Raw genomic sequence first — 26,220 nt, 5'->3', positions numbered from 1 at the left:
TATGCTTTAAAAACGTTCAAAGACCAGAGTAATGCTGTGGAATGGAGGAGAGAAGGGAGGCATTTTTATTTTCAGTGTCTCTTTCTCTATTCTTGGCTTTTATTCTGTGAACAATAATTTTAAAGAAATTTAGTCTTAGAAACCGCACACGTTATCAAGGTATATTTTTATAGATGAATATGGAAAGGTATATTGTTGAATGGAATAAAAAGCAATTTATAAGCAGCAAGGAAGATTCCATTCTTGTAGAAACTAGAGATATATGGTTAATAGATGATAGATAGATAGATAGATAGATAGATAGATAGATAGATGATTGATTGATAGATAGATAGACGGATAATCGGAGGGTAAACAACTGAGGATATAAAACAAATTGGTACGGAAAGTTACCTCCAGGGGATGCGGTGAAGGGAGAGGCCTCTCATTTTCTGTATTGCATATTCCTGTAACATTTGACTATTTCTCAGTGAGCGTGAATTGATCATCAGAAGAAAGTGATTTTTTTTACATAAAAAATGTTGTGGTATGTTTTATGCCAAACCACTTCAGCTAATCCCTTTTTGTTTCAGTAATAAAAATAACTTAGAGAATATTACAGCAAAGAACAGATATTTGAAGCATAAACATTTACCCAGTACTGGTTTTTCCAAATCCTTATAATTCTCCTTTCTCCTTGTAAGTTCTAAATCAGAAAGGATTTCACATCACTCTTCAGGTTCGGTTTGGAGCCAGTCCCTCCGTGGGGGTGTTGCAGGGAAGGGCCTGAATGAGATTCAGTCCAGCAGTAGAAATTGGGATGCCGTGTGGGTCCCTTGACCTTCCTCTGCGCCACCTCTCCACAGCCATCCCACTGGGAAAGGATCCTTAATCTGAGGGGCAAAAGGCCCTTTTTATCTTTAGCCCTTCAGCTTGACCTTGGACCCCAAAACATTTGCTGTTTTACAGGACTCCTGGAGAGGTAGCAAGCAGATTCAGTTTTCGTTTTACTTTTGGAGCACTCATTTGAAGGTTTTCACTCTGAATGGGCCTGAGTCTTGGTCTCAGACCCACACGCCGTGGCAAGCTCTCACATGGCGGAGATGGCCCAGGCAGGTCTGCCTGTACTTTCACTTCCCACCCAGATTCCTGAGCACAGACCAATGGAAGATTGCGTCAGATTCGCCAAGGCAGGCCAATTAGACAATCCTGAAATCCCCTTGATGACACAGCATGCATGAAAGTCTGTTTGTGCCCTATCACATTGTTGAATTTAGATGCAGTCTGGCTATGTTACAGAAGGAGCTCTTGAAAAGAGGCAGGGAATGCAGAGATCAACCCAAGGATACAGAAAACCTGCCTGGGCCAGTTAGTCTTCACTTATTTTGTAATGCAGACAGAGGAGGAGTTAATTCCAATCTCAGCCAGTTGCAACAGAGGCATTGTTTCCGTGAAGTTACTCTGGAGAAGGAAGTGCCTTCTAGGTGCTGGGAGCCGATGTCTGCCAAGCCCACACAAGATGTAGGCTGGGAAGGGTAATTGGTATCCTGAAAAACAAGAAGTCGGTTATCCAGCGCCGAATTACTGACAAAATCATGTGAGGGCTTATAGCAGGACAAATAACAAGTGTATGAATAAAATCAAGTATCGCTAAAGGGACAGAAATCAATCATTGAAGTATAAGAGTACCAGGGACATCATTTATGTTATTAATGAAGTATTGAGAACACACGCATCAGATAGACCTTTTAATTCATGTTAAAAAAAAAATCGGACTTTGGGGATATGTCGTGGTCTATAAACAGTGATGTTTTAAATGTCTTTAGTGCTTGATACCAACACCCACAACATGATCCACTTAAGACTAGTTGGTATTTTGGAAAATGTCATAGATTCACTTTTCCAAGTAAGGATGCAAAAAACTATCTGGGGGGGGGCGCCTGGGTGGCACAGCGGTTAAGCATCTGCCTTCGGCTCAGGGCGTGATCCCGGCGTTATGGGATCGAACCCCCACATCAGGCTCCTCTGCTATGAGCCTGCTTCTTCCTCTCCCACTCCCCGCTGTGTTCCCTCTCTTGCTGGCTGTCTCTATCTCTGTCAAATAAATAAATAAAATCTTTAAAAAAAAAAAAACTATCTGGGCATGTTAACTGTTGTTTGCTTTTAGCAGAGCCGGTCTTCTCATGAGCCTTTCCAAATATTGATTTATAGAATTGTCTTTCCACTCCTCAGCACGATGAGACTTGAAAACTATCATTGAAGATGTACTTAAAGCTTTTCACCTGTTGGCACCTCACAGCACTTCCCCTGGTGACGTGTTGATAGACACCATCTAGAAAGGGTGGAGAGAAGCACGGACAGGTATAAGGACACACGGGGCAGAGTGGAGCACAGGATGGAATTCCAAAAAGCTTCAAGAGATATGGAAATCTAAGAGCCCCAAGAAAAGATTGGTGAGAAGAAATGTAGGTAAGACTAAAAACAAAGCAACAAAAAAGATACCCCAGTGCTTTGACAAGGATGTCGGTTTCATCTTTTCCACCTGAAAGTCAAGAAGGCACTGGCCCCAGCTGAATACACAGGCACTGAAACTGAGGATTTTGCATTCCAGAACCTATACATTTATCTCTGATTTAATCTCAGAGGATTGAAGTGAATTTCATAAGCAGGAAAAAATGTGGAGCCCAAATAGAAGAAAAAGAAGAGTTGTGTAAGGAAGTAAAAGTCATATTAGAATCATCATAAATTGGATATAATTGTGTTATTTTGTGTTAATAATATTTTATGTTAATGAAGCATAGCACTTTTATCAATATCGATTAACTTTTAGTACAACTCTTTTAAATATCAATCTATCCAAAGTATAGATTTTTAGTAATACCCTTTTTTGCAAAGTTTAATTTGTCACCTATCCTCCAAAGTCCCTAATAAACTTCTGCGATCCATTTGTAGTACTGTTGCTCCAGCCACATATTTAAAATGACAAGGAACCAGTGAATGAGTGGAAACAATTTGAAAATGAATTTGCCAGTTTAAAAAAATGCCATAATTCAAAATATGAGATGAGTCAAAGGGAGGCATTGCCCAGAAAACACACACACACACATACACAGAGAGGGAGAGAGAGAGAGAAAAGAAGACTGTATCATCAGGCAGTTCGTTCACTTTCCAACAACAAATGAGTCATTCATCAGTCTATATGTCACATATATTTCAGGACTTGAATATAAAACGGTATTTACCTTTCGACAACAATCAAAAAAGCCCCTACGGTCTCGTGCTACCTCAGGTTTCCCCTAAATTTTTCAACATGCTAAACCCATCTATTACCCTTCAGAAGAGTTGATCTGAGCAAGTTGAATCGACACAGTAAAACAACCAATTATTTTTCTACTTTGCACAGAGAATAGTCACAGTCACTCTTCGTGTCCAAAGCCCTTTTCCCTTTCACTGGGAACTACTAAATAAACCAGGCAATCAGTCAGTAACTTTCAAGGAATAATTACTCAAAAGCCCTTGTAGAGCTGAGTATGGACCGAGGTGCTGCCTAAAACTTTAAAAGAAAGGTTCGAGAAAAATGCAGCAAATAATAATAATTCACCAGTTACCCCTGGAAAAGACCAGCAACCTTATATTTGGGGGCTGTTTTTTCCTTGGGGGAGGGGCTTGTTGACAATTTAAGCTTTTTGTCCAGGCTTTCCCCCAAAGGGTGGAGAGAGGCTTTCTGTCTTCACGTGGTCTCTGTGCCCTCACACTCTCCAGCTTCTGGGTCAAAAAAATCTGGATTTTATGTTACTAAAGTGCACAAAAGATGAATAAGTGAGGAGATAGATCAGCTTCGTATTTATACATGAACCAAAATCAGAACATTCTTTCCGTCAATGTTGATCAATGCTACGTAGTAGACGCACTCATATTTGTTATATTAGTTACTGTAAACTTTCTGTGTATTTTTTAACTTTTAAAAGAAAGACAAATAAACCAATAAAAGGAGCTTCATGTTTCTACAGAAAAAAAACTTTTTTTTACTTCGTAAATCAATGAAATAAATAACTTTCTGATGTGTTTTTTTTTTAATGAGGAAATTTTGCCACAATATTCCATTCTTAGAACCAAGGTAGAGGTTTTTTGTGTAGAAGATGGGCCAAGTATTTGTTCTTTGAGATCAGGGAATAGTAAAGTCTATTTCAAAGTTCATAGAGGGGCCCCTGGCTAGCTCAGCTGGGGGGGTGTAAGACTCTGGATCTTGATGTCGTGGGGTTGAGCCCCTCATTGGGTATAGAGATTACTTAAATAAACAACTAAATAAACTTTTAAAAAAAATTCATAGAGAACATGGTGCAGTAGGATTAAAGACTTAAACAAAACCTGTCAACATGAAAAAAGAAAGAAATCTAGATTTAGTCTAAGTTCTGCTGCTAAGTTACAATTCGAACTCTGACAAATGTCTCAACTTCACCTGGATCTCAGTTTTCTTATTTTAAAAGTGGAGATGATAACACCTTTCAAACTAATGCACTTGGTTTTTGTGAGGAAGGGACGTATAAAACTTTCAAAGAACAAAGCCCTGTTTGACTGTTAGATAGTCTCATGAAAAATATAGTACTTTCTTCTGATTTCCTTCTCTCACAAATGCCATTAATAAAAATTATGGTGAGAGTGAGATTGGCATTAAAAGTACATTCCTGATCCACGCACTGCCAATTACGGTGCCACGGGCATCCGGGCATTTAATGAGTCTTAGCTGGTGGTCACGATCCACCTTCATACACAAAGAGATTCATTCTCTCAAGGCTTGATTCTAGAGTGACTTCCTCTTTCCATGTTGGAATTTTATTGCACCTGACATCCAGATGGAAAAAGGCAGAATGTTCCAGAAGTGGTTGATAGATCCACTTTAAATTTAATTTCAGCACGTGATGATTAATATCCCCTGTGCACATTTTTTCTAATCTGTAGTCTTTTGAATTGAAAGTTGCCCTAGCTACATTCCACTAGGTTCCCTTTTATATACAACAAATTCACACTAAATCTGGTTTGGAGAGACCCTAGTTCGGGGGGCTTCTCAGTCACAGATGTGGTAGAGGATTCTAGTTCCCAGTTGAGTGCAGCAGTCAGTTATAACATCCTGGGAAAATAGTCAATTAGCCTGTGATTCATGTTGGAATAATGCATTGCTTTCTAGTAAAAGATTCCTTGGAGTTGTGTCTAGAGTTTAATAGCAGACAACTTTTACAAGAACATTTTGTTGCACAAAAATTCCCTTCGTAACTTTTAGAAATTGCGTTTACACAAGAGCGTTTGAATAGCACAGGCATTACTGTAGAGTGGCCAGACCCAGTGCAGTCCATTTTCCAGCTCTTGAATAATAATATTCTAAGCTGAGGTTGGGATTCTACTACTCTCCAGTGTGGTTTTCTGCTCTGAGGTGGGTTGTTTTCCTCCCTGCAGTTCGTCACATTTTATATCCTGGGAATAGAACCACTGACCTCCACAAAGAGAACATTTTTAATGGCCTTGGTAGTTCTTGAGATGTGTTATGTCTCATGACTAAGAACAGACTGAAAAATGTAGACATTGTGGACTAGATTTCCAGGCCTTCCTCGAGGTGCTGAGAAAGTTTAGGCAGATCATATGCTGTACTCGTGCCTGTAAATGTTCTCATCTGTAAAATGGGAGAACAACACTAATGTATAGCACAGGGCTATTCTCTAACTGTGGGGCAGGGGGGGATGTTTATCAGTAGAAAGTACTATCAGATTATTAAATCAAAATATTTGATCCTAGCATTTTGAAACTTTCATTTAGAAGAAAATCTTTTTTTTTTTATGTTAGTCACCATACAGTACATCATTAGTTTTTGATGTCGTGTTCCATGATTCATTGTTTGCATATAACACCCAGTGCTCCATGCCAGTACGTGCCCTCCTTAATACCCTTCACCAGGCTAGCCTATCCCCCCACCCCCCCTCCCCTCTGAAACCCTCAGTTTGTTTCCCGGAGTCCATAGTCTCTCATGATTCATCTCCCCCTCTGTTTCCCCCCCCTTCATTTTTCCCTTCCTTCTCCTACTGATCTCCCTGCTATTCCTTATGTTCCACAAATGAGTGAAACCATATGATAATTGTCTTTCTCCGCTTGACTTATTTCACTTAGCATAATCTCCTCCAGTCCCGTCCATGTTGCTGCAAATGTTGTGTAATCGTTCTTTCTGATGGCTGAGTAATATTCCATTGTATATGTGGACCACATCTTCTTAATCCAGTCATCTGTTGAAGGGCATCTCAGCTCTTTCCACAGTTTGGCTATTGTGGACAATGCTGCTATGAACATTTGGGGTGCATATGGCCCTTCTTTTCACTACATGTATATCTAGGGTAAATACCCAGTAGTGCAATTGCTGGGTCGTAGGGTAGCTCTATTTACAAAGCTGTGATCACCAAGACAGGATGGTACTGGCACAAAAACAGACACATAGACCAATGGAACAGAATACAGACTCTAGAAATGGACCCTCGGCCCTATGATCAACTAATCTCTGACAAAGCAGGAAGAAACATCCAATGGAAAAAAGACAGTCTCTTCAATAAACTGTGCTGGGAAAATTGGACAGCTATATACAGAAGAATGAAACTTGACCACCCTCTCACCCCATACACAAAGATAAACTCTAAATAGATGAAAGATCTCGATGTGAGACAGGAATCCATCAAAATCATAGAGGAGAAGGAAAGAATGAAGGGGGGGTAAACAGAAGGGGGAATGGACCATGAGAGACTGTGGACTCTGGGAAACAAACTGAGGGCTTCAGAGGGGAGGGGGGTGGGGGATTGGGTTAGGCCAGTGATGGGTATTAAGGAGGGCACATATTGCATAGTGCACTGGGTGTTATATGCAAATAATGAATCATGGAACATTGCATCAAAAACTGGGGATGTACTGTATGGTGACTAATATAACAAAATAAAAATTATAAAAAAAAATCCTAGAGGAGAACATAGGCTGTAACCTCTTTGACATCGGCCACAGCAACTTCTTTCATGACATGCCTCCAAAGGCAAGGGAAACAAAAGCAAAAATGAACTTTTGGGACTTCGTCAAGATAAAAAGCGACTGCACAGCAAAGGAAACAGTCAACAAGACAAAGAGGCAACCCACGGAATGGGAGAAGGTATTTCCAAATGACACTACAGATAAAAGGCTGGTATCCAAGATCTATAAAGAACTTCTCAAACTCAATACCCAAGAAATAAATAATCAAATAAAAAAATGGGCAGAAGATACGAACAGACACTTTTCCAATGAAGACATATGAATGGTTAACAGACACATGTAAAAATGTTCAATATCATTAGCCATGAGGGAAATTCAAATCAAAACCACATTGAGATACCATCTTACACCAGTTAGAGTGGCAAAAATTGACAAGGCAAGAAACAACAAGTGTTGGAGAGGGTGTGGAGAAAGAGGAGCCCTCTTACACCGTTAGCGGGAATGCAAGTTGGTACGGCCACTTTGGAAAACAGTGTGGAGGTGCCTTAAAAAAATGAAAATCTTTATTTTAAATGGGAAAGATGTGTCATTTTAAAATTCATAAAGAAGAAAAGCAAGTTTTTGATTGTACAGACATAACCAATAACTCCATCAGGATTAGGAATCAATCTACCTGTAGGACATGGCAGACTTTGGAGACGTGCCCAAGATTCTTTGTACCGCTTACCATTAACACTGTCTCAATAGCACACAGAGAATTCTGGTGACATTTGGTACCTACAAAACTAAGGAATGTGGAGATTTGGGGGCTTTGCCTTAGTAGATGATACCCAGCGTAGGATATAGAACCAAGACCATTTCTAATTCCATTGGTTCCAATAGAACCAATTCCGTTTTCCTGTGTCCCAGGCTTGTATGGGTCTTTCATATCAGGTCTCCAAAAAGCATATTCTGTAGATCTGGAAAAGAAAGTGTGATTATTTCCTGAGACACACTTAATATGCCCCAACTCCCTTACCTCACCCAATCACCACTCAAGGTGGTTGAATTTCTATGGTGTGATATGTAACATGGAATCATTGTATCCTATGTTGCATCAAATGTTAATACTTTGGAAGCAGTCAGTGTACAAAAGTCAGGCACAGCTTCTGTCCAAAAGAGACAGATCTGAAGACCTAAGACCTGGATTCTTCCCCGATCCTCCTCCTTCCTGAGGCTGGGCTAGGCACCTTTCCTCTGCTCCCCTCCATCACCGTGCTTACTGCACTGCATGGTACTTCTGGGCGTGGGTATCTGTTTTCTTTACTAAACCAAAACAGCACTCGGTGGATATGCAAAAACTGGATGGTCTCCTTTTTTCTTCTTTTGCTCTTCTCTTTCATTGATTTCATTCATTCTTTCATCCAACAAATATTTTAAGGGCCTACTATGTGCCAACCACCCAAATGCATTATCTTGTTTAATCTTTCCAGCTCCACTGTCATTCCTACTTTAAAGATAAAGAAATAAGAAATTAAGTCACTTGCCCAAGTTCAGTGACAGAGATTAAAAAAAAAAAAAAGGAGGAAACCAGGATTTAAAATTAGATCTCTCTCGCATCCCAGTCAATGCCTTTTCTCCTCCATCACGCTGTCTCGCAGGCTAAGGCTGTGACATACAGAGCAATAGAAATCATAGGAAGAATACTTAAGGAAGAATATGTATGGACTCTTTAACTGGGAGGAGCTGGATGACAGGCTGAGATACTGTGGAAAGGTTAGGCACATATGGTGACTGACAAACACTGAGTGACGTATAATACAGCACGTCCTAGTATATTTTGCAAACCTTGAAATAACGCTAGAGCAGGTCAGTTCGGTAAAGTGGAGGTCACCAGAGGAAGAGTGAAAGAATACAGTGTAGGGGCCTCTAGGAGACTGGACAATGCAGAGCCTGGGGAGGGGGCTCCCGTCAGCGCTGGAAACCAGGACCCAGTTTCAGGGAAAAGATTTTGAAGTAAAAAAATGCCCTTAAGGCTGATCCCTACAGCTGGGAAAGGAGAATTCAAGACTTACAGGAACAGGTACCAATTACCATTTGGCAGGAAGGCAAAAAAAGCCTCAGGAAAATGCCAAGGATTTCATCAGGATAAACTTGTACAAGAATGTTAAGTTCCAGAGCACCAGATGGCATTTTTCTGAGGTACTTGGTATTATAAACAGAGATTTCTGATATAGGCATTTCCTCGGAGACAGAAGAAAAGTCATCCGCAGACTTTTATTTGAGGACTGATAAGTGGCACCGGAGGAAGCCACATACACACGAGTATTCCTTGTGGAGCTGTGAGCCAGAGGAGGAAGCCAATTCCCTTCTGCCTGCATTTGTTTTCTCTGGTTTCCTTGAGGCTTCCTGGTAATAGCCAAGCTCAAAAAAATAAACTTTGGTATCTCTTTTAGGAAACACATTTTTCATGTCTCTTTCTGGAAACCATCCTTTTATGACACTGGAACTCTTTCGGTTATCATTCTGCCCTCTCAGAGAAGAGAAGATGAAGATTTTCTCTTGGCTAAGAAATGGCATAAACAGAAAGCTTTTGAGGATCTTTGAGTAATTTGGAAGAAAGCGTTAGAGGAATTTATTTCATTCTTGTTAATAAATAGCAACGTTTTTCAAGATGCTAAAAGTAGGACATTTGTTTCTCTACTGTAAACACAAAGGTCTCCTGTATTTGTGTCCTTCTGCGCTCATTTCCTTTGCTCTCTGCCTCCGGGCCCCACCCCCTCACCCTGCCCAAGCCAGGAACATCTTCTTCTGTCTTCTCGGGTCCCTTTCTAACTTCCACCTCTCTGTATTCTTCCATATGGCCCCATATGCTTCAAATAAAAGCCCATTGTCCATCTGACAAGTTGCTTCTCCCTCGTTCATATTCCTCCGTATGAGTCACATCCCCTGGAAGTCCATCTTCCTTTTGGAGTGTCTTTCTTTCTGAACTACTTCAGATCCTGAAATGATGAAGAGAATCACAACAATACCCTATTTTCCTGACTTCTTTGTTACGTAAACACTCTCAGAAAACTTCCTTTCAGAGATCTTCCATCCTTTTCCTTTTGTGATGTCTTTTGAAGGACTATTATAAATCCAGAGGCAGGGATGCTGGGAGAGTTTGCTTTGTGCACTTCTTAACATGCTTGTTAGATTGTGGAATGTCACTTAGGATATGAGTACAGTAGCGTAAGAGGACAAAATGAACACATAGTCGATGAGCAAAAGCACATTTATTTATAAAATGCATTGAAAAGTCAAAAGGAGCCCATCGTATTTCAGAATGCACACGCAGTGAGAAAGATCAAGAGCTGCCTTCCACCGAGGAGAGATCTGCGTAGACTGGGCCTCCAAGCAGGGAAGACAGAAATAAGACAGGTCCAGGTGTGAATCCCAGCTTCACCACTTACTAACAAGTTAACTTCTCAAAGCCTCAGGCTCCTCTTCGATGAAATGGGAATAATAATCTGACTCATGGCCTTGCTGTGAGGTTTAAGTGAGAGAATGCATGTGAGTTGCTCAGCATGGTGTCTGCTGTGAGGTAAATGTTCAAATAAATGAGAACCGAGATTGTTAGATGCCTAAAGGGGCATCTAGGGGGTGTGTAGATGTTCGGGAGGCGGCAACACTCAATCCAACACAAAGTAGCGGGCATGAGAAACAGATGGGGGTGGTTCTCCACTCTCTGAGAAGGCAACAATCCAGCCCGGAGAAGCTGTGGGAATGGTGTGGTGCTGGGAGTGGCTCAGGCTCAGCGCCTGAGGCAGGGATCCCCAGGTAGGGGCCTTGCAAGCCAGAAGCCCGTACATGGGAACAAGGAGTTGAGATCTGGCTGGATGGCCTTACCCGTGCCTCAGCGCCAAGTTCCCTGCCAGCTCCCTGGGTCCTTCCTGTCTCGGACCAGGATTGATTTCAAGTCTAGAGTGGGCTGGTGGGGCCCAGGAGTCGCCTGAGCAGCACCTTTCCTTAGAAGTCTGACAGACTGTTTCTTTCTTCTCCTCACATGGCAAAGACGCAAACATAAAATTATGGGAAAATGAATCATTGAGAAAAGGCAGTTTGAATTTTCTCCAAGACAGATGTGTTTGAAAAGACTGTTTCCTCAGAGGGAAGTTCTTAGGTTTCAATATTCCATTCTACCCAACAAGCTCCAGAACTTTCTCTCCTTTATCTTGGTTGCCTGCCTGAGCAATTACTCTGCGAGTCCTCCTGCTTCATCTGTCTGCTGCTCAACCCCGGCCCAAAACACTTTTAGGCTGCCCTTTAGATTTCATTCATTAACATTCTTTCTGATTCAGAAACACACAGATGACAAACTAATATAATTTAAGTGTCCCCTTGAGTGCAGTTTTATTAGTGTGACAGAGAAGCTTCATATTTTAAAAATGCATGTGTTTAGTATACCAAGTTTTTAAGAGCTTAGCTTTGGTGACAAATATATGAATACCAAAACTTTGGTGTTTATTTTTCTTTTTATGTTGATATATGTATAGGTAAAACAAAAGAATATTTCATTGAACTATGACACCCTGGGACATACATTGACTTGTGCTAAGTTAAAAGATGGCGTGTTTTAGAGAAGATTTCTTTTGTTATGTAGAAGCTGTGTTAGACTCTAACGTTAGACTATATGTATTAGACTGCAGATCTGTACGAGTCTATGTATTAGCCTATAAAGGAGTACTTCCTGAAACCTACATAAACGTTCTTTTCCTGAGTATTGCAGCAAGGCCTTAATCTGTTAGTGGTTAATACTGTTGTGTTATAATCCCCAAGAAGTGTTTCCTGCCAGGTTCTCCCTGTATACATCGGTCACTCAATAAATAATGTGAGTGGACTGACAAGATCTGAACTGTATATATATCCACAATGATTTACTTTTTTTTTTTAAGAATTTATTTATTTATTCGACAGAGATAGAGACAGCCAGCGAGAGAGGGAACACAAGCAGGGGGAGTGGGAGAGGAAGGAAGCAGGCTCCCAGAGGAGAAGCCTGATGTGGGGCTCGATCCCAGGACTCTGGGATCACGCCCTGAGCCGAAGGCAGACGCTTAACTGCTGTGCCACCCAGGCGCCCCTACTTTTTATTTTGTAATTACTTACTGGCAATATTTGAGGACATGTCTAGTTGACTTTCTCCTATGAAGGAGAAACAGCTGTTACTTGTAAATCAGGGGAACCGCTGGGGAATCCATGAAGTAGGCAAGGTGAGATTAGGACAGAGAAGGAGTCAGGGGTTATGCCGGGCAAAGAGGCTTAGGTGTTTCTCCACAACTGTGTTTACTGAGGTGTCTGGGCACTCTCTCGAGAGCTATTGTCTATAGCCATAGAGTAGAAAGTTTGTTTGCAGGAAGTGGCTAGTGGAATTTCCCAACTGCAGACAGATAATCTACTAGGTGGGGCAAGCGGAGAGTTGCTAATCACCTCTGGGTTATGACAGAGAGTGTCCATAAGTCAGGCCATTCTTCGGAAGGGGCACACCATGGTATGGGATTCCACTTTCCTGAACAAGACTAGAAGAAGCCCAGTAATACTTCCAAAAGAAACTTAATTGTTAAAACCCCACAGTCCTCAAGTACTGGAATAAAAAGAGAAGGAAATGACCACAAACCAAACACATACAATTCAAAAACAGGTCAATGGTCCTACAAACCAAACTGAGGGGGAGCCAGAAGGAAGAGGGTGGGGGATGGGCAAAACTGGTGAAAGGGAGCGGGAGATGCAGGCTTCTAGTTATGGAATGAATAAGTCACGGGACTAAAAGGCACAGTTACAGTCAACGGATAATGTAACAGTGTTGTATGGTGACAGATGGTAGCTACACTTGGGGGAAGCACAGCATAACTTATAGAAAAGCTGAATCACTATGTTGTGCACCTGAAACTAATGTAAAATTGTGTTTGAACTATCAAAGTTAAAAAACAATTAGGTCAGTTGTTGCGATAATGCAAGCAAGAGATCACTTTTTCTAGGATACCTTGACCACCATCTTTTTTTTTTTGTCCTTCCTTTTAATGCTTTGTAGTGAAGGGAAGCAAATTTAAGCCCTTGCTATACTTGATTTGTTGAATGGGAAGTAAAACAGTCAGATTTTAAGTTCTTTTTCTGTTTCGAGGACTTGGAGAAGGAGCCCTATTTGGAGAACCTGCTGCTGGGGCTCGGTGAGGGGGGGGTGGGGGGCAGTGTCCGCAGCATCAGGGACATTGCATTCCAGGGCCTGCACATGCAGTGCTAGCCCCAGGGAGTGCCCTCTCATTGGAAGAGGAAGAAAGGCCTCCCTTCCTCCCCTCAGGCCCAGTGGGCAGGAAGGGGTATTTAAAATACCAAAATGCTGAAGAAGACGAACCTTAATGATGCGCTTTCTCAAGGAGTGAAGAAAAATAAAATAGAAAAAAAAATTCTTTTTCTCTTCCAAATGAAACCGAAATTAAAAGTGTTTTGGAGACATCAGGGTTTCGTTCCACTGCTCTTTTTCCGAACCTGTATCATTTGTACAAGTCAAGGAGGAAGAAATGTGTCCTTAGAATAAGCTTTGCCAAGTTAAGACGTGTTCAGATCCCACTACCAGATAAGATTCCCCACAGACACCTAAACCTGCGTCTTTGGAATCTAAATGGGGACGAAAGGCAGAGAGTTTTGAATATGAATCTGTAGCTTTGAATATGAATCAAGTGCTCCAAAAATTTCCTCCCAGCCTGATTGTCTCTATGGACCCTATGCTGCCCTTGGCACAGAATTTTCACCTGATCCTTTCCCTCCCGTGCAAATGAGTCCACCAAAGCAGGCATTGTTTTATTTGAGAGCAGAAGCCTAAAGTAAGACTTTCTTGGGGGATCCATTTGTGTGGATAGGAAGCCTCTAGAATCCTGACTTTGCTCACTTTGGCTCTAAAGCTCCTCTCTTACATTTTCTAGGCAGGCTTTCTGACTGTCCCTTTTGATGCCAGCGAGGTCAGGCGAGCATGTATTTAAGTGAAAACTCTCATTTTCTTCACTAAGTAGCCCAAAGTAATTTACTATTTGCTCCTGAGTTTACTTTCTTCCTTCTTGGATTCTTTCTTCCTTCTTCTGTTATCCCTTATCCCTTAACCTGTATTCTTGATACCCCAGGCTTCCTGTGTTTCCCCTTTAACCACCCCCACCCCATTCCCTACCATCATTTTGTCTGTATAAATGCAATTCAGTAATATAAATATAAATATGATGGAAATGTACCCCAGTGACAGTGAACCACTCAAGCCTTCTCTCGCATTTCCCCCTTGAGACAACTGAACTGAAGACCATCATGGGTTTTGCTTTATAGGAATCCCAAACCTACCTGCTTCAAAAATGTTAATATTTGATTAGACAACAGAATGAGAGGAAAAACGATCACTGTGGCTGAGATGATTATTTCCCACTCGCTAGGCAATGAAATATATCTACTTTTAAAAAGTCTCCAGCCACGGCTCACTAGCATCTTGTAAAATATATGAGAACACCCCCCCATATCATCAATATTCATCAAGGTTTATACCATATAGAAAATCCTTAATGTCTTCCAAGTTAAACCAAAGAAAACTAAGCTTATCTGATCTGTGTCTGCTTCTCTAATGTGTTCATTCAAGTTCATCCTCATACTATTATTATAAATGCTGAGTGAGGGGCTTTGTTCTATCTTCCCTCATTTAGCTACGCATTCTATCTCATATGAACGCAACATTTTTCCTTCAATTATGACCCTTGATTTTATTTATTTATTTTTAAAGACTTTACTTATTTATTTGATAGAGAGAGAGACAGCCAGCGAGAGAGGGAACACAAACAGGGGGAGTGGGAGAAGAAGCAAACTCCTACCAGAGGAGTCTGACGTGGGGCTCGATCACAGAACGCAGGGATCACACCCTGAGTCAAAGACAGACGCTTAATGACTGCGCCACCCAGGAGCCCCTGACCCTTGATTTTAAGCTTTCGATTCCCTGGAGGAATAATTTGGCAAATCTTGGCCAGTCTTATAAAAATTCACAGATGCCGCTTTGAGTAAAACAGTTCATAATGGTTTAAAAGAGGTTTTCGACTCTTAACTTTCATCTCCACATATGAGGGGGTGGCGGGGGAGGGAGGAAGTGGATCAATGGCCAACATCAAGTTTTGATCCTAGCTCTAACCCAAGCTCCACCCACTGCCTAAACACCATCTAAAGCAAGATCATTTGTCAGCACTTCATTCATGAGCATCATAATTAAGATGCCACAATTCACTTCTGGTATCAAAGGTTCGTTTCGGTGGAAATAATGTACAGAGCATCTTGTCTGTGAAGACTCAGGAAGGTCCATTTGGAATCTAGCCTTTGAACACCGTGGTCTGAGCGCAGTCCCACGCTGCACAGTGGGAAGCGTGCCGCCACCCCTGCTGCAATGGGGGCTACAGATGTCACACAGAACCCAGTGAAACGAAGAACTTGAGCGAGTTAGGAAAGAAAGTGAAGAGGAATGTTCTCCCTTCTGACATATCTCTAACAACTGTGCCTAACCTGAAAATGTGGCTCCAATCCTTTACAGAACTATTAGTTTCTTTACAGCGAAGTTCTAAAAACTTAGTTTCTTTTGATATCTCCCCCCCCCCAGCAGGAAAATGACACATTTGGGGCCAAGGCATTAAAGCATGGTCTCTTGGGAGAAGGGGGAGGGCTATTGCCTTCCAGCCCACAAACAGTTGCAGGTGCAAAAAATGTGCACACGAAAAGGGAGGTCTGGTAGAGGCCTCTTTCAAACTGCAGCCTTTTAAGTTCAATAAATCTCTTTGCTCTTCCCTTTGTGAGCCGTGTGCTTCCCTCCCACGCTCAAATGCACATCCCCATCCTCAATGTGGCCTCCAGAAGGAATCTTCATGTTTGTTGTGAAGTTTTCCGTAATTACATAATCAGTGAAGTCTGTGAGTTCGTGTTGAGGAGGCTGAAAAATTCAAGCCTGAGGATTACAGTAACATAATTAGATGGCTTCCTGGAAGAGCCAAGTGATTTTTCCCTGGACCGGACTCTGGCTGCCCTCGGAGGCCTTCCTCTGGCCCCGTGAATCACAGCTTTGTGGACATGGCTACCGGCCGACCTCCCCAAGGTGTTTCACGGTGTTTGTGTGTGTTGTGGGTGAACTCTGCATACATGCTGTGCGTCGATTTGATTAAGAAGGCAGGAGCCACAGAACCAGAAGGCTGTGGTTTCTTGAATGCCTTTGTGTCTGTGTGGTGACAGAGCCAGTGCTTAGCTTGTCTGGGCCGCGGTACCTTGACTCATCCGGCAGTGTCTAGAAGCCTTGATTCCTCGCCTTGGGGTTTTAGGGGCAGGAAGAAAGAGAAGAAAGGAAAGACCACAGCTGAGTTTTGGGCGTGTCATAGAATTTGGTACCTGATATGCATCATTTCTTGTGAATTTTTCCCAAGTCAGCTGGATATTGACGATTATAGATCAAAAACCAAACAACCAGAAATAACCTTTTATTTCTCTGCCTTGTTAATCCCTTAGAATCAATCCACTTTACCAATACCCAGCAATCCTTTGAAATGATTATTCATGCACTCTCTAAACTCTCCTTCTCTCTCTCTCCCCCCCGCCCCCCGTGTTCAGTTTCGTGTGTGTTTTCTCCTTTAGGTTAGTCACGGCACACACAGAGACTCTAGGAACTTTGTAAAGGCAGACGCAAAGGTGTGACAGCAGCTGATTGTTTTCCAAATGAAAATAACCCTCCTACAGAAAAAACCTTACATAGCTATCTTGTTATTTAGCTGGTTTCCATCAAGTTTCCATGGAAGCCATCAACTGCCCATTAGAGGTTACACGCCAAGGGAATAGCTATGGGAAGAAAAGATGGCTACCAGGGAAATCGCTCCCTTTGTTTTGTTCTGTAATAAAGAGCTAGAACCTCTGCTTCTGTAACTGACGCCAGAATGCAACGTTTGATTTTGAAGAACACAAATGGGAAGGCAGGTGGCTCTCAAGAGGAAACTGTATGCATCCAGTTTCAGGAGCATCAGAACTGGTTCAAAAGCCAGTCACTGTATTCAGCAAGCACAGAATCCTGGGCAGCAGATGGTTGATTTGAATTGGGATCCTCAGGTAAAAATTTTCTGGAGGTCCTTCTTCATTCTCTTGCTCTCAGAGAATCTCTCACCCTGCTCCGGGAGGCTCATTTCTGTTGCCATCAGGGTTCTCATTCTCTGTTCAGTTTGCTGTCAGTCCTTCTCGCATCATAAGTTTACATAGAAAGCACACTCTCTTTCTACATTCCCCAAGAGTTTAAATAACATAAATCTGTTCCTCAAATATTTGAAAGAATCTCTTGGAAGGCAAACTGAACCTTGCATCCTTTGAGAGATAACTCTTTAATAACATGACTTGTTTTTAAAAACAGCTCTTCTTGACTGTCTTTACCAAATTTGAGCTCCAAAGAATAACAATTAATGATGTCTATATAGAAATGTTCACTTCTTTGCTTTATAAAATGAAAGATGATGACGAAAATTACATTTGCTTGGGATTCTCCAAATTTTAGTTATTTCAAAATGATTACAGTAGTTCTCTTATCAAATGTATGATAAAGGAAACAAAAACTTGACAAATCAAATAAGAAGTTTGGCAAAATGTTACTATAAATATGATCCACGTTAGAAAGAGGTATATTTATGCTCATGCACAAAAACTAGTATGATATAACGGTCAACAGAATAATGAGAGGAAAGAGAAGACTTTTTTCCTATAGGTTTAAATGTCCTTGTCAAATGGTGACCTTTATAATATACTTTATGAGTTAAACTAATGATTTTTCAATGTTCTCATTATCCATTATACATCTTTACTCCCAGGATAATGAGTGACTGAATCCCTATAAAATTGATTATGTATAAAACCTCAGCAGGAGAGAAGACCTCCATGCTCATGTTGCTATGTATTAATTAATAGAATAAAAATTATTATTATAAAAATAAACCAGAACAATTTGGCCTTGTTTTATCTAACTGTTCAACATAGTTATTTATGGCTATGTAACAAGTTATCCCAAAACTTTATGGCTTAGGACAACAAACATTTATTTATCTTATGGTTTCTGTGGTTCAGGAATCTGAGCATGGCTTAGCTGGATACCTCTGGTTCAGGGTCTCTCACAGGGCTACAGTCTAGATGTTGGCTGGAGCTCAGCTGGAGAAGGTTCCCCTCTGAGTTCACTCATTGGCAGCATTCAGTTCCTTATGGACGACTAGACTGAGGACTTAGGTACTTGCTGGCTCTTGGTTGGAGATACCATTTTCTCAATAAGTGGGCCTCTCTCTCTGGCAGCTTACAACATTCCCTCAGAATAGGCCAGTAAGACAGTGAGAAAGGGCAAGCAAGATGGAAGCCAAGTACTTTTTGTATTTGAATCTTAGAAATGATATGCTACCTCTTTTGTTATGTTTTACCACTTAGAATCAAGTTACTAGATACAGTCTGTACTCAAATGGAGGGAATTACATAATGGCACAAATATCAGGAGGCACAGAACATTAGGGGCCATCTTAGAGGCCAACTACCAACTTACCCACAGAGTTTCCTGTTTCTTCTTTATAATCACTTAAAGACCCCAGTGATAATTAGATTTAGTCTTCCGGAAGAAACAGTAAAATATCTCAGTAAAAGGCAGTATTTTAGCTCTCTGCTGGTTCAAGATTCTAAATTGTTAGTAGATACTCCTGTCCAGTGGTTATGGTATTTCCAAAACCATTGCTCTTGACAATTAGCAGATGTGGGGGAGTGATCCTATAGACCCTGGCAGAGATAAACCCTACATATCCAAATTAAATGAAAGGCTACTTGACATTAGTTACTGTAGTAATGATCTTAGTCTTAGTTACCTGTTATATTAGTTATCTATTGCTGTCTAACAAATCATCCCAAACTTAATGATTTAAAACAAGCAAATAAATATGTGTAAGAACACAGAGTTCTGTTGGTCAGGATTTGGGAGTGGCGTAGCTAGGCTGTGGTTGGTGTCTCTCGGGAGGCTATAGTTATCTAAAGGTTTGACTGGGGCTGGAGAATCCACTTCCCAGCTGGCCACTCATATGGCTGGCAAGTTACTGCTGGTTCTTCCCGAAGGTCTCTGTTCCCCAAAGCATGGGCCTCCACAGGGCTACTTAAGTATCTTCAAGACATGGCAGCTGGCTTTCCCCAGAGAGAGAAAGGAATCCAAACTGATTATGAGACATATGAAACATATTTCAAACTTTTATAGTGATTCTTGTCCTAGTGTTTATCCATGTTGCAGACACAAAACGTGTGATCTTCAGAGTATTAAATTTTACTACACAGGAACGACCATGCCAAATGATTCAACACATGTTTATCCCCCCAAAAAGGACAAGCAGCCTGTTGCTTACAGAGGTAAAAAAAAAACTTCCATGAAACTGTGATATTTGATCACCAACCATCACACTGCAATGCAGATTCATTGGACCCATGCCTGTCTCCTGTACTGTGAATCTCTTAGATGTACCACAGGATTGTCAACAGCAAACAGCAGAGGAGTGGCAAATCTATACTTTGGGATGGCTTCAAGAGAATGAGGACATATATAATCAAATAACCAAAAAGTCCTGGGAGAGCTTATCCATAAGACAAAATAAGACCAAGACTGAAGGGCTCAACAGAATAGTCAGAGCATTGGTAATGAGACTTGGCTTGTCATGACAGGCAGATTGGCTTCAAGAGAGTGGAGACTCAAGGGCTTGTGGGTGTGGCTATCTGTAAGAGTCTGTCTTTATAGCAGTAAGGTCTCTGATAATCTCGGTTTGCTAAAACTCTGTCCAGAGACCACCAGGGACACACCTGTAGTAAAAGAAAAAAAAGTTAGCTTGATTTAGCCTACTGGAGCAAGAGACAATACAAGGGGGAGGAAGCATGGATTGAATCGAAGGAGGAAGAACTTGGGCTATGGTATTTATAGGACTTGGGGGCTGGAATTAGTCATAAGATGGTCTTGGCATAGATTGTTCAGAATTTGTAAACCAGGCAAGTTGCTGGAGAAGTCAAGTGCTGTCATTTTTAGAACGTATGACCTTTGCAGTTACTATTACATCGTTCTGTCAATGGTCCTATCTTGGAACATATGAACCCGAGCAAAGAGGTATTATACAATTTTGACCTTAGGCCATTTGTTTATTTTACTAGTCATAGTGCAGACCATTTTTTAAGCTACAGTTTGCTTCAGCTCTCATCCTCAATCTATATAAGGGAATCTAAACTAACCTCTTCTCTCTCCTTCATGTCCTATAAAGAGGTCTCCAACCAAAGTGTATCTGGTGAACACCCCCCCCCCACTTTTCTCATGCTGTTTGCTTTTCCTAATGAAATGCACTCCCAAGCTTGGGGGAAAGGAAGAGCTTAAAGCAAGATCAATTCTATCATTGCCTTTGAGCACAGTGTTTTCTCTAATCATAATTCCATTGCAAAATTCTACTTTCTTTAATACCCAGCCCAAAATCACATCCTTTAAAAAGTATTTTCCAATGCCTCTCCCTCTTTTCCTCCCCGTCTTCAGCACCCTCACCCCTGACTTACAAGATAAGCTTGTGCTCCTTTTTTGTATTCCTGGTGCCCAGTAGAATACTTGGTACATAGTAGATGCTTAGTAAATATTTTTGAGTTCCATTGGTAATCTCTAATTAATTTGGCAGTGGGTATTATAATGCTTTGATATTTCTGTATTTCAGCTCCTCCTCAGGTCTCTCCTCTTTGATTTCTTATTGCAAAGTTTGGCATTGTTATTCTCTAATGGTTTATAGGTAATAGCTTCTTTGTTTTTTATTTTATTCCAATTATTAATAGATTGAGAATTCCTAGGGATTGGGACAATTTCTTTTACTTGCTTGGCATCCACCCCATGCCCATGTCCCTTCAAACTTAAGACAATTCCCATACTTTCTAAATATTTGCAGGTTTTGATTATATTTTGAAATATTAACTTAAATTTTCTCCTGTATTTCCCCCACCCCTCATTTTCTTCCATTCAAGATGGCAGCTGGCTCCAAACTTCATTGCCTCAGGGAAAGGTTGAGGCCAGGACTGAAGCAGAGTAGAGAGCATGGGTCATTGTGGTTTTATTTTACAGAGTTCTAAACCCTTAGTGAATAGAGAAAGTCTGGTATAGTAAATGAAGAATGGGATTTCCAGGGACAGACAAAACAACTGGAGAAGTGGTAAAAGCAGATGATTGCCAGGTCCCTCTTCCACTGCCCCTAGCTTAAAAAAAAAAAATATGTAGGGCAGAGAATGTGGAGAGTACAGAGAAATCTCTGAGTAGAAGTCTACTGTCTTCCAGGAGTAGAATAGACTCAGGTCCTGCCTAGAAGGCAGCAATTCCAAGGAGGTAGTGAATCCTCAAAGAAGAATGGATACAAGGTGCATCTAGGCTGGCTGACTAGGGACTAGGCTTACAGAAAGCCCCTCCACTCATAGCATCATGTTAGGTCCCTGGACAGTGTGGGGTGTGTTCTTGGAGTAGGTGAGAATGCTAGAAAGGTTGAGAATAACAGGGCTAACAGTCAGAAATTAAGCTGCTTTAATCCATAGGGAACGTGCTGTTCTTGTACCCCTGAGTATGTGGGAATTTATATCTGCTACAGTTGTTTAGTTGATTCATTTGCTAATTATGTAAACTTGGTAAAATTACTGTCTATCACATCCTAGAAGGGAAAAAAAGTTTATCTCATTATGTTAAAAGTGAATTATTATGTAATTTTGGATCCTAGCTCTGTCACTAATTAGCTGTGTAACTTTGAGAAATTTACTTCACTTTTTGAAAGTCTCAAGTGCATCAATATATTTTAAAAACAGCTAAAATATATTATCTACCTTGTTGAGGGTGTTGTGAGGATAATTGAAATATCTATAAAGTGCTTAGCAAAGAAACTGCAATTATAGCTATCATATATTAAAAGTATAGGCTTTTTTTAGGACTAAGGAATTTAATATTCACGTAGGCCAATTAGTAATGATTTTACAATATTCAAATATTGATGATTAAAAAATCCTTTCCTCCTGTACATTTATTTCTCTTTCAATAAGAATATTTCCAAGGAAAATTCAGCAATATTTAAGAAGAAATGGATAAAGATAGTTCTTTAACTTAAAAAAAAAATCTCAACTAAAAGATACCAAATAGGAAGAAAGTTATGCATCCTAGACTTTTTGGACATTAAAAAAGGGGAGATAAGATGAAAACACAAATAAGTTATGAGATACTGCATATTATAATTAAATTAAGACAGAACTAAGTTGTATATACTCGTATATTATATTTCCATGCCAGAGAAGGAGTCTTCTTTTTTCCAAGATGAATTTATAACCTATATGTCAATGAAATCTAAGATTTTGCTGATAGATGGAATGCCATATATAATGTTGAGGAATACGCTAAAAGCAAGAGCAGTAAATGGCAATCTTCTGACTTACTGTATGTGTCACTGAGAAGAGTGATTATTTCTCACAAGCAGAGGTGAAGTCATGAACTATTATCGTCCATACTTAAGTGGTTCTGCTCTTTCCTTCCACATCCACCAGCTTGATTAAATAATGATTTGGCTCACATGAGACTTGAGTTTGGTGGTTCCAAGTTCATTCCCAGTCAGGTTTGTAAAGGTCTCTGGTCTTCAGCTTTAGGGAAGGGCAGAGATAAGCAAAGCTCCACTAAGACAGCACCAGACAAGTTTACCCCGGAGGAAATAGGAATCTCAAGTAGAGGCAGCCAAGACACCAGATAGAGACTGGGACTAGAGTCAGAAGGCTTGAGTAACAACTCCAAGTCCACCTTAACAGTCCGTTTCAGAGCCCCGGGCAAATCCTAACCTGGTGGTGGGAGGAGGGTGGTGCTTTAGAAGCCTCCGGCTGAGGAAGAATGCTTTGAAATCCTCTCTAACTCTGAGGAAATGCTTTCCTCTCTGAGGCAAAACCCAGGGTTTGATGGAAGATCCCAGGAGTTTTACAAGATAAGGGAGATAATTCTCTGGTGGTGTTTCATCAGGTCTCCAATGAAAGCCAGGTAGAAGGTATTAAGAGTCAGATTTCTGTTCTAGCTTCAATGAAGAAACACTGGCGGTGGCGGGGTGGGGGGTGGGGGTCATTTCCAACACCTGTGATTGGCAACTGGCATTTTAATTGTACTGCTAGTGGGCTAGAGGTAGGAAGGAAGATAATCTTTTGACCAGGAGGAGAAGAAAGTCTTAGAATGGCCTAACATTAAAGAACTTCAGGAAGGTGTGCGGTATTGTGATCTAGAAGAACTATATATTTGGTTATTCAGGTGACCAAAATAGATTTCTCGTATGTATTTGATTTTCATCCACAGATCCTGGCTCAGCTTCCTTTTGCAAATTTCTGAGCAGTAAGAGCAATGGGAGTATCTTTAATTATGACCTAGGGTCTCAGTTCCTGAAAACGCTTCAGAGCCATAAAGGTGAAATGGGTGTCTTGTTGTTCCTAACAGCCCTCCTTCTACCACAGCTGAGTTTATGTTAATGAGGCGACTTTGGGAAAGCACCTCACCTAAGGATGGGCTTTGGTTGCAGGAGAACCAACCGTGATTATAGGGTTGGAACTTTCAGTCCTATCTCCCTTGACTGCCGGAGAGGGGAGAAGGACTGGAGGTTGAACCAATTCACCAACGGACAGTATTTGATCAATATCGGCTGTGTAATGATGCCTCTATAAAAACCCGAAAGAGGAAGGGGTTCTGAGAGTTTCTGGGTTAAAGAACACAAGAATATATGAAGAGAGTGACGTGCCTGAAGGGGACGTGGAGGCTCTGAGCCCTTTCCTCATACTTTTCCCCCTGTGCATCTCTTCCATCAAGCTGTTCCTGAGTTACATCCTTCTATTAAAAAGCCCTGTAATCTAGTAAGTAAAATGTTTTCCTGAGTTCTGCAAGTTGTTCCCGCAAATTAATTGAACTCAGCGAGGGGGTTGTGGGAACCTCTGAGGGATAGCCGATCCATGAGACATACAGGTGACCGTCTGTACTTGTGATTAGCATCTGAGGAGGGTGGGGCAGGCTTGTGGGACCGAGCCCTTGTGGAATCTGACGCTATCTTCAGGTAGGTAATGTCAGAATTGAGTTGATCTGTAAGACACCCATCTGGTGCCAGAGAATTGCTTGGTGTTGTGTTGGGAGCCCCCCCACCCCCCCAAACACACGTTGGAATTGGTGATCAGAACCACACTAAAGTGATTGTCTGAATGTCTTTTTAAATTCTTTTAAATTTACCACCATAATGCACAGTTACTGAACTGAGTAACTGAGTTCAGAGTTACTCTGAAAACACCGAGTTCAGAGCTAAGCATTAGGGTTCACTATGTTTAATGTCAGTATCTGTTCTGAACTGTAATCTAAATTCCTCTTCTAAGTCAATCTCAGGAGAAAACAGAGAAGGGGAAGGTATATGTAGGATATCAGCATTTTCTTCTCTGAGAACAGCTCTGTGTGAAGCAGTAAGGTAGTTTTTATTTTTAACGTATTGTCTCATGTGATCATTACAGAGTGCCAAGTGTTTGGGAATATGCCCCATTTCCAGATGAAGAAACTGAAACTCAGAGAATTTAGATCACATGCTCAAGTTTCCATAGCCTAATAAATTCAAGAGATGGAATATGTGGCCAGATCTCTAATTTCCATAATCAAGCTCTTTCCTCCACAACTGCTACCTCTCATAGAGCAAGAGAAGAGTCTTATGTCATCACATGACAAAATAATTTTGGGTTTTGGAGTCATTTCTCTCTTTAGTTTTTATTAATATCTTTTTATAAAGATTTTATTTATTTATTTGAGAGAGAGAGAGAGAATGAGCAATGGGGAGGGGCAGAGGGAGTGGGGAGCCTGACATAGGGCTCTATCCCAGGACCCTGGGATCATGACCTGAGCCGAGGGCAGACACTTAACTGACTGGGCCACCTAGGCACCCCATTAATATCTTGATTAATAAAAAAGTTTTCGCCTATCATTAAGATGCTACAAGATAATGAGTTGCTTTGTTTTTAACCCATGCCAATTCCCATTGATAAGCTATAAATGTTTAGAAGGTAAATTCTAAAGTTAACCTTAGAATTGATTTCTTAGAAAATACTTGCTCGAAAAGATTTACAGTATCTCACCTGCTTTTTTCTATTCCTTTCATTTGGTAGACTAGCCCCTCAAATCCACTTAGGAAAGAACTCTTGGTATTATAGCTTTCCCTTCCTAATAGAGCATTCTGATACATGGGAAGGTAGCTGCCTGAAGTATTGGAGTGTTACAAAATATACTAAAAGATGTGTACCATATTTATTAAGAACATTCCTAAATGAGTTGTCTTCTATGTGTGAGTACAATTTTTTTTTGTTTTTTTCTATCTAAATTCCTTAACATACCTTACTAAGTTTAATCTTAGTTTATATATTTGTTTCCTATTATGAAAAAAAGGCTGTTTATTTTACAGTGACCTATTGCTGATATAGATGCTATGGATAGCTTGTCTTTGTCTTTTATACAAATATTACTGGATGATATACTCTTTTGATAAATATTAAGTTAATTTCCTATTATGGTGGTTGTGTAAATATATTAATATGGTTTGCAAATAATGATAATTGTCTTGAGGGGGAAAAAAGCAATCCCTAACATCCAGGAGCTGGTCTGGTACTATTAGTCAGGCCTTGGTGTTCTTCCATTAAATATATACAATTTCACAGAACATTAGCATCAGACAAGGCCACACTGTGACCATGATGAATCCAGACGAAAACAAGACCACTCTGTAATCACGTCTGAGCACAGACAAAACATGAACAATGTCCAAGCCACAAAATACCAAATAGATCCCTATTTTGACTAATATGTGTGATTGTTAATTTTTACCAGTTACAGCTTTAGCCTTAGTCCCGTCTCCCATACCTCTAGAAAAGTTTTATTAAGATAGTCACTCATAGAGTTATCTCCACTTCGTGACCACATCCTGTCCAGAGGTGAGTCCTACTTCCTTAAACCCACCCCAAAGTCACTTGATAAAAGCCAAATTATTTAAGTCCTTTCCAATATTTTGTTAGTGAGACACCCCACAATTCACCATTCATTTCATTCTCCAGCTAGCCTTCCCTCTCCCTGCAAGGACTGATAAGCCCAAACTGTTTAGCAACAGGTGTGTTCCTGGTGGTCTTTATCTAGAGGACATTGACAATTTTTTCATATCAACT

The 26,220-nt window shown here is 40.8% G+C and overlaps 1 long non-coding RNA gene across 1 annotated transcript in view; it reads left to right on the top strand.

The window, feature by feature from the left end:
- The window catches only part of LOC117804245, a 164,893-nt gene that overhangs the window by 52,522 nt on the left and 86,151 nt on the right, over positions 1-26,220 (top strand). The gene's annotated exons all lie outside the window — the stretch shown is intronic.

Source organism: Ailuropoda melanoleuca, chromosome 10, assembly GCF_002007445.2.
Source record: "Ailuropoda melanoleuca isolate Jingjing chromosome 10, ASM200744v2, whole genome shotgun sequence".
In the NCBI taxonomy this organism is placed as follows: Eukaryota; Metazoa; Chordata; class Mammalia; order Carnivora; family Ursidae; genus Ailuropoda; species Ailuropoda melanoleuca.
The sequence above is the reverse complement of the archived record's forward strand: the minus strand, read 5'-3'. Positions and strand labels throughout refer to the sequence as shown.